We start from the raw sequence: 5,855 nt of genomic DNA, 5'->3' as shown, positions 1-5,855 counted from the left end.
AAAGCAAATCCCAGAGGACATATGAATTCACTCACAAACACTCAGTTAGACGCCTCTAACCCTTAAAAGCATAACTATGATGCCATTATCACCTATAACAAAATGAGCAGTAAACCCTTAATATAACCAAATACCCAGTCCCAATGTTCAAGTTTTCCAGATTATTCCCAAAGTCCCTTTTTACAACTGTTTGTTTGGGAAGCAAACAAGTTTCATACATTAATGGCACCTGGTTGTTATATCTATTTTCATCGAAAGCCACTCCTCCTCTCTGTTTATTCTAAAACTATTTATTTGTCCTAAAAACGTCAGTCATTTTCTGGTAGAATTCCCCCACATTCTGGACTTGTTTCCTTTTGGCGTTGTTTAACTAGTTCCACTAGGGCCAGAATTTTCTGTAAACTGTGGAGTTGACTTAAGAGTAAGTGGTGGTGTCCAGTGGGAATAGAATTCCAGCCACATCTAAAAAGTTAAAAGAAATGGGTAAAGTCATTTTTAAAATGTTTTATTTAACGTAAAATAGTCAAGATACTAGCACTTCAAAATGCAATTAATATAAAATATAAGTGAGATATTTTATATTCTTTTTCAATAGTCTTCAAAATCAGATGTATGGGCTGGGGACATAGCTCAGTTGGTAGAGTGCTTGCCTCACATGCACAAGGCCCTGGGTCCAATCCCCAGCACCACACACACACACACACACACACACAATCAGATGTACATTGTGCTCTTAAAGCACAAGTTCAATTCAGAAAGGCCACACTTCAAGTGCTGAAGGACCATATTGGATGGGGCAGATCCAGATGCTTAATTAGACTACAATAAACAATTGTTATATACAAAGAATAGAGGTTGCTGTTATTGAGGGTTCTGTTTTGCCTTATATATTTATTTATTTATTTACACAATGCCTTTATTTGATTTATTTACTTTTATTTATTTATTTGAGAGAGAGAGAGAGAGAGAGAATTTTAATATTTATTTTTTAGTTCTTGGCGGACACAACATCTTTGTTTGCATGTGGTGCTGAGGATCGAACCCGGGCCACACGCATGCCAGGCGAGCGCGCTACCGCTTGAGCCAAATCTCCAGCCCCATTTATTTACTTTTATGTGGTGCTGAGGATCTAACCCAGCACCTCGTATGTGCTAGGCGAGCACTCTACCCCTGTTTTGCCTTTTTAAAGAAAGAAGGTCTCTTTATGTTACCCAGGCGGGTCCTGAACTCCTGGGCTCAAGAGATCCTCCTGCCTCAGCCTCCTGAATGGCTGCGGGGTATGGGCAACCTGGTTAAGGTTGCTGCATAGTTCCTATTTTAAAGTATGCTGTCAACATTTCTCCAAATGGTTTTAGTATCTGTTGATGAGCACTTCCAAATCCATTCTTTTATCAGGGATTTCAAAATCATAATTTTCTAATTCTACTCTTCCTTCTGCATGTATTAGGATAAATTCTTACATAAAGATGAATTCTATATCACCAGTTCTTTGGCTACTAGGAAACATATCTTACACAGAAATGGTGAAACACAGGCTTATTCTTCTCTGTCAATTCTCAGAGAAATGAGAATTTCAAGCAACCTCTGATAGTGACCAAAGAGGAGTTCTTCTCTTATCATTATGAACTCATGGATTTCTATATTGCCACCTTTCTGTACATTGCAGTCATTATTCAGTCATTATTCTGTTTTTCTTTTTCTTTTTTTTTTTTTTTGGTGGGGGGGGCGGTACCAGGGATTGAACTCAGGGGCCCTGGACCACCGAGCCACATCCCCAGCCCTATTCTGTATTTTATTTAGAAACAGGGTCTCACTGAGTTGCTTAGCATCTTGCTTTTACTGAGGCTGGCTTTGAATTTGCCATCCTCCTGCCTCAGCTTCCTGAGCAGCTGGGATTCCTGGTATACTCTACTGCGCCAGGCCATTATTCCTTTTTGATGTTAAAAATTCTGTATCTTTGGCCAACAGGTCTCTCCAGCAGGCTCCTCGGCCGGTTTTGATAGCTTCTGTGCTTTCGGGCACAGTCAGGAGTCTCAAGCTCATTTTGGACATTCCCTGCCCCATCAGGAATCAGCTGCTTCTCCTCTGTTGGTCCTCTCAGTCTTCTAGGCCCCTCTAAATGAGATCATGACCCAGAAGAATAAAAGAAAAGAAATTAGACGTACCAAGATGAGTCCACAGGACAAAAGGGCAGAGAAGGGGGAAGGACAGGAAGAAGGATAGGAAGAGACCAGGAGGATTCAGAGGTTCTCATGGCCCGGCTGGTCCCTATCTCTAAATCTCTGCTCTCCTGAACCTCTGTTTGAGGATGAGAACTTCTGGTGCCCTTAAGGGCAGGTGAAAGTTCAGTCAACCGGGAGCTCCACCTCACCTCCCTCTGCGAAGAGCCCAGAGCGTCGGTCCAAAGCTGCACACTTCCCACCCGGCCCTTCCTGAGCCAACTCCCTGGTGTCTCTGGGAGAACACAGTCAGCATCACCCCAATGACATCAGGGAAACTCCTATTTCCAGCAGTTTCTCCTTCAGCTGCAAAAATGTGCCGCGGTAGACTGGGCGTGGACTTCTGAAGGCTCCGCAGGAAGCAGAGTTGTTTTCTCAGCCACCACATCTGAGCGCATCTCCTATGGTGGTAGGGGGTGGGGGTGGAGGACTGGGTGAGAGCTGCAGGAACTCAGCTGATGTGACCCTTCCCATCCCCTCACCCTGTCCTCCACAGCCATGCCCGTCGGATCTGCTAGGCAGGGAGGAATCCATGCCATGTGGGGGGCTCTTGAGAAAGATGGGGGCCCAGCACAGAGGGAGGTATGGGGTATGCCTGACCAGTTGTCCTAAGGGTTCTTTGTCTCTCCCCATTCCCTACGTAAAAGGATAAGACATTTCACTGCACTTAAAATTAGGTCAGTTTAGGAGAGCCCCCAGATGCCCACCATACTCCCCGAGTACAATCATGGATCTATTCTCAACAGCCTCCCTTGGCTGCCAAAAAAACTTTCTCAGCTCATTGCTGTTGCTGCCGCAGCCAGACAGCACTTCCGAGCCATTCTCTATCATTGTTAAGCCTCATGCTTCAGCCAGCTGTGACTGTCTCTGAGGCCAGGCTTTATCCTCCCAGCCCCAGAGGCTGTAAGCAGAGCCACCTGACCCAGTGAACCCCTTACTTGTCCGGAATGTAGCGGGTAGAGCAGCCTTCCCGTCATGCTCTCCACAATTGCCTCCTCCTATAAGTTCACAAGGCACAAGATTCTACAACTCCCTCCCCTACGCTCCTTTCAATCCAATGCAGCATGTCAGCTTCCTTGATGTCCCTGACTCCTCAGCCATGCTCCCACCCCAGGGCCTTTGCATTTCTGGTTCAGGACTGGTGTGCAGTCGAAGCAGGACTGAAGCCCAGGCACCAGGTCTAGAATCCATACCCTTCACTGTGACACTATATTGCCTTTTCCCATCTAATGAGTACTTCACTTGGAACCTTGCCTTTACCTTTTTTTTGAAGAGATGCCCAGTGTTTCAGCTTATTTTCTAACCCCTATGTCACTCACTGAACAGAAGCTCAGGACATCAACAGGAGGACTTCCTGCTGTTCTCCAAAGCTCTTCAAGGCAGTTGTTTCCCAAGAAACTCATAGTGCCTTATCTTAAACCTTAGGGAGCTTGACCTTTTCATAACTGGAAACCTTTTTCAAAGGCTGTTGATTTTTTTCCATCAATGCTTTAGAAGGCCCTGTAGGAGGGGTAGCCTACACTGCTATTGGGCTGGGTCTATCTTGGGTGATTATCACATCTACACTTGCACGGAGGCCCTGCTAGCTGCCACAGGGTAATTGATACCTTCCCTCCCCCGGGCACTTTGTATCTATTATCTCAGTTTATAAGTGGCTATCACTATCCCTTCTTTACAAATGAGGAACCTGTGTAATGACACTAAGGTGTGTATCTAGACCTGATTCCAAAGTCCACACATTTTTTTCATTAAGCTGCTCTACCTTCCAAAACATAGATTATTTTTCCAACCCTCTCAACTCCTGATTTTTGGATCTGTAGTACAGTAAATGCATTAAAATGCAAAGACAAGTCAGGTGCCGTGGCATACAACTGTAATCCTAGTAACTAGGGAGGCTGAGGCAGGAGGATCTCAAGTTTAAAGACAGCCTGAGCAATTTAGCCTGAACTTAAGCAATTTAGCAAGACCCTGTCTCAAAATAAAAAATAAAAATGGTTGAAGATGTGGCTCTATGGTTAGGTGCTCCTGGGTTTAATCCCCAGTACCTTAAAAAAAATTGCAATTGCAAAGACAAATGGCAGTATCTCAATGTCTTAGTAGTAATCAACCCATGCTAGCCTCAGACCACTTCCCCATAGAAAACTTGAGTCTGCGATCCAATAAGGTCTGATTTTTTCAGAGTGTGCCACTGGGTTGGATTCTAGAGTATTTTAGGTGATGGGCAACATTTAAATTTTTGATATGTGTTGAAACCCAATCAGCACACCCAACCCATTGTATAAGATGTTCATGAGGATGAAGCTATGTCAACTAAAAAAGTCATTAAACTGATAAGGAACTAATATAAGTGATTCATAGAGTGTTTGGCAAAAATCGGGACTGTGAGATTTGTGCAGCGGCAGGATCATAGGCAATAAGGTTTATCTGAGACTCAGTTATTGCTAATTGAAAACTTTTCCCAACACCCTGCTACGACAACTTGCAATACGGTCAGCACTGTTGAGTTTTGATAGTCTCTACGAAGGCTGATTTAAAAAAAAAAAATCAAAGCTGTCAATGACATGCATGAGAAATGTATTAGGAAGGAACTATTTCCTTGTCCTTTTCACATCCCAAGCAGTGAACCACCTTTCTAGAGAGGGAGCGAGAGTGATTGTGACACAGCATTGAGTTCCCTTGCTAGAATTGTCCATTGCTTGCTTTTAGCATGAACTAAAAATAGGACCATGACTTCCATTTCTCTGACACATTAAAAAAAAAAATCAAGAATGTAAAATACAGAACATCTTTTCCCCTTCGTGTAGACACCTGGTGGGATTTACCAAAAGACTACCTTAGGGCTGCAAGAGCTTATGGGAAGCAGTGATCCGCCCCAAGAGTAAACAGTCAATGGAATGACAATTTTCTAGGAAGTGCAGTCTGGCTGCCGCAGCGGCAATGAGCTCAGAAAGGTTTCTTGGCAGCCGGGAGGCCATTGAGAACCAGGGGCTGTGATGAAGAAAGCATTCATCCGGTTATCTCCGTGGGAGTGCCTTCCGTGAGGCATCAGGGAGTCCGCCTGCTCTGGGGATTTCCTTTGGCATTACAGAAAATGATGCAGGGAAGCCTCCGTTCTCCGGAATAGGAGGCCAGAGGCCACCTGTGTGATGACTGCGGGTCAGGATCTTCACTCGTCGTCATTTTCACTGAGGTTGGCTCAGAAACTGGGTGAAATGATTCACTCGCTGCCCTGGCACAGTTGGGAGGGCAGCATGGAACTAGATTTCTAAAGCTGAGTCCAGGAGAAATACACTCCCTTCCTCAGTAAAGACTAAGGAGAGAGAGCGCAGAGGACCATGGGAATCTCTCAAAATAAACAGTTGCTCCATGTGCCTCTATGTAAATGGCTTTATGTAAGTGCGGGTTGTGGCGATATTCACAATGGTAACAACCTGGAGGCAGCTCTCATGTTCTCCAGGGAGAGAGACTGGCTCAGGACATGGTGGTATGTCTGGTATGTGGGATGACGAAATGCAATGCAGCTATTTTCAAAAGATTTACAGCTCATCTAATGTGTGAATTGACAGTGAGCTGTCCAACGTGGAAAAGATAAGTCACAGAAAGATCTACAGAGCAAGGTCCCATCATTGTGTACAA

At 44.6% G+C, this 5,855-nt stretch overlaps 1 non-coding gene across 1 annotated transcript; it reads left to right on the top strand.

The window, feature by feature from the left end:
* Positions 1–4,603: 4,603 nt before the first annotated feature.
* On the top strand, positions 4,604–4,744 carry LOC124103911 (U4 spliceosomal RNA). The gene has a single exon (XR_006855315.1). It is a non-coding gene; the product is annotated as a U4 spliceosomal RNA (small nuclear RNA).
* Positions 4,745–5,855: the final 1,111 nt, after the last annotated feature.

The sequence above is a fragment of the Marmota monax genome, unplaced genomic scaffold (assembly GCF_021218885.2).
Source record: "Marmota monax isolate L192 unplaced genomic scaffold, Marmota_monax_Labrador192_F-V1.1 WCK01_AAM20220418_F8-fsc00063, whole genome shotgun sequence".
NCBI classification, from domain to species: domain Eukaryota; kingdom Metazoa; phylum Chordata; class Mammalia; order Rodentia; family Sciuridae; genus Marmota; species Marmota monax.
This window is presented reverse-complemented; position numbering and strand designations above follow the sequence as displayed.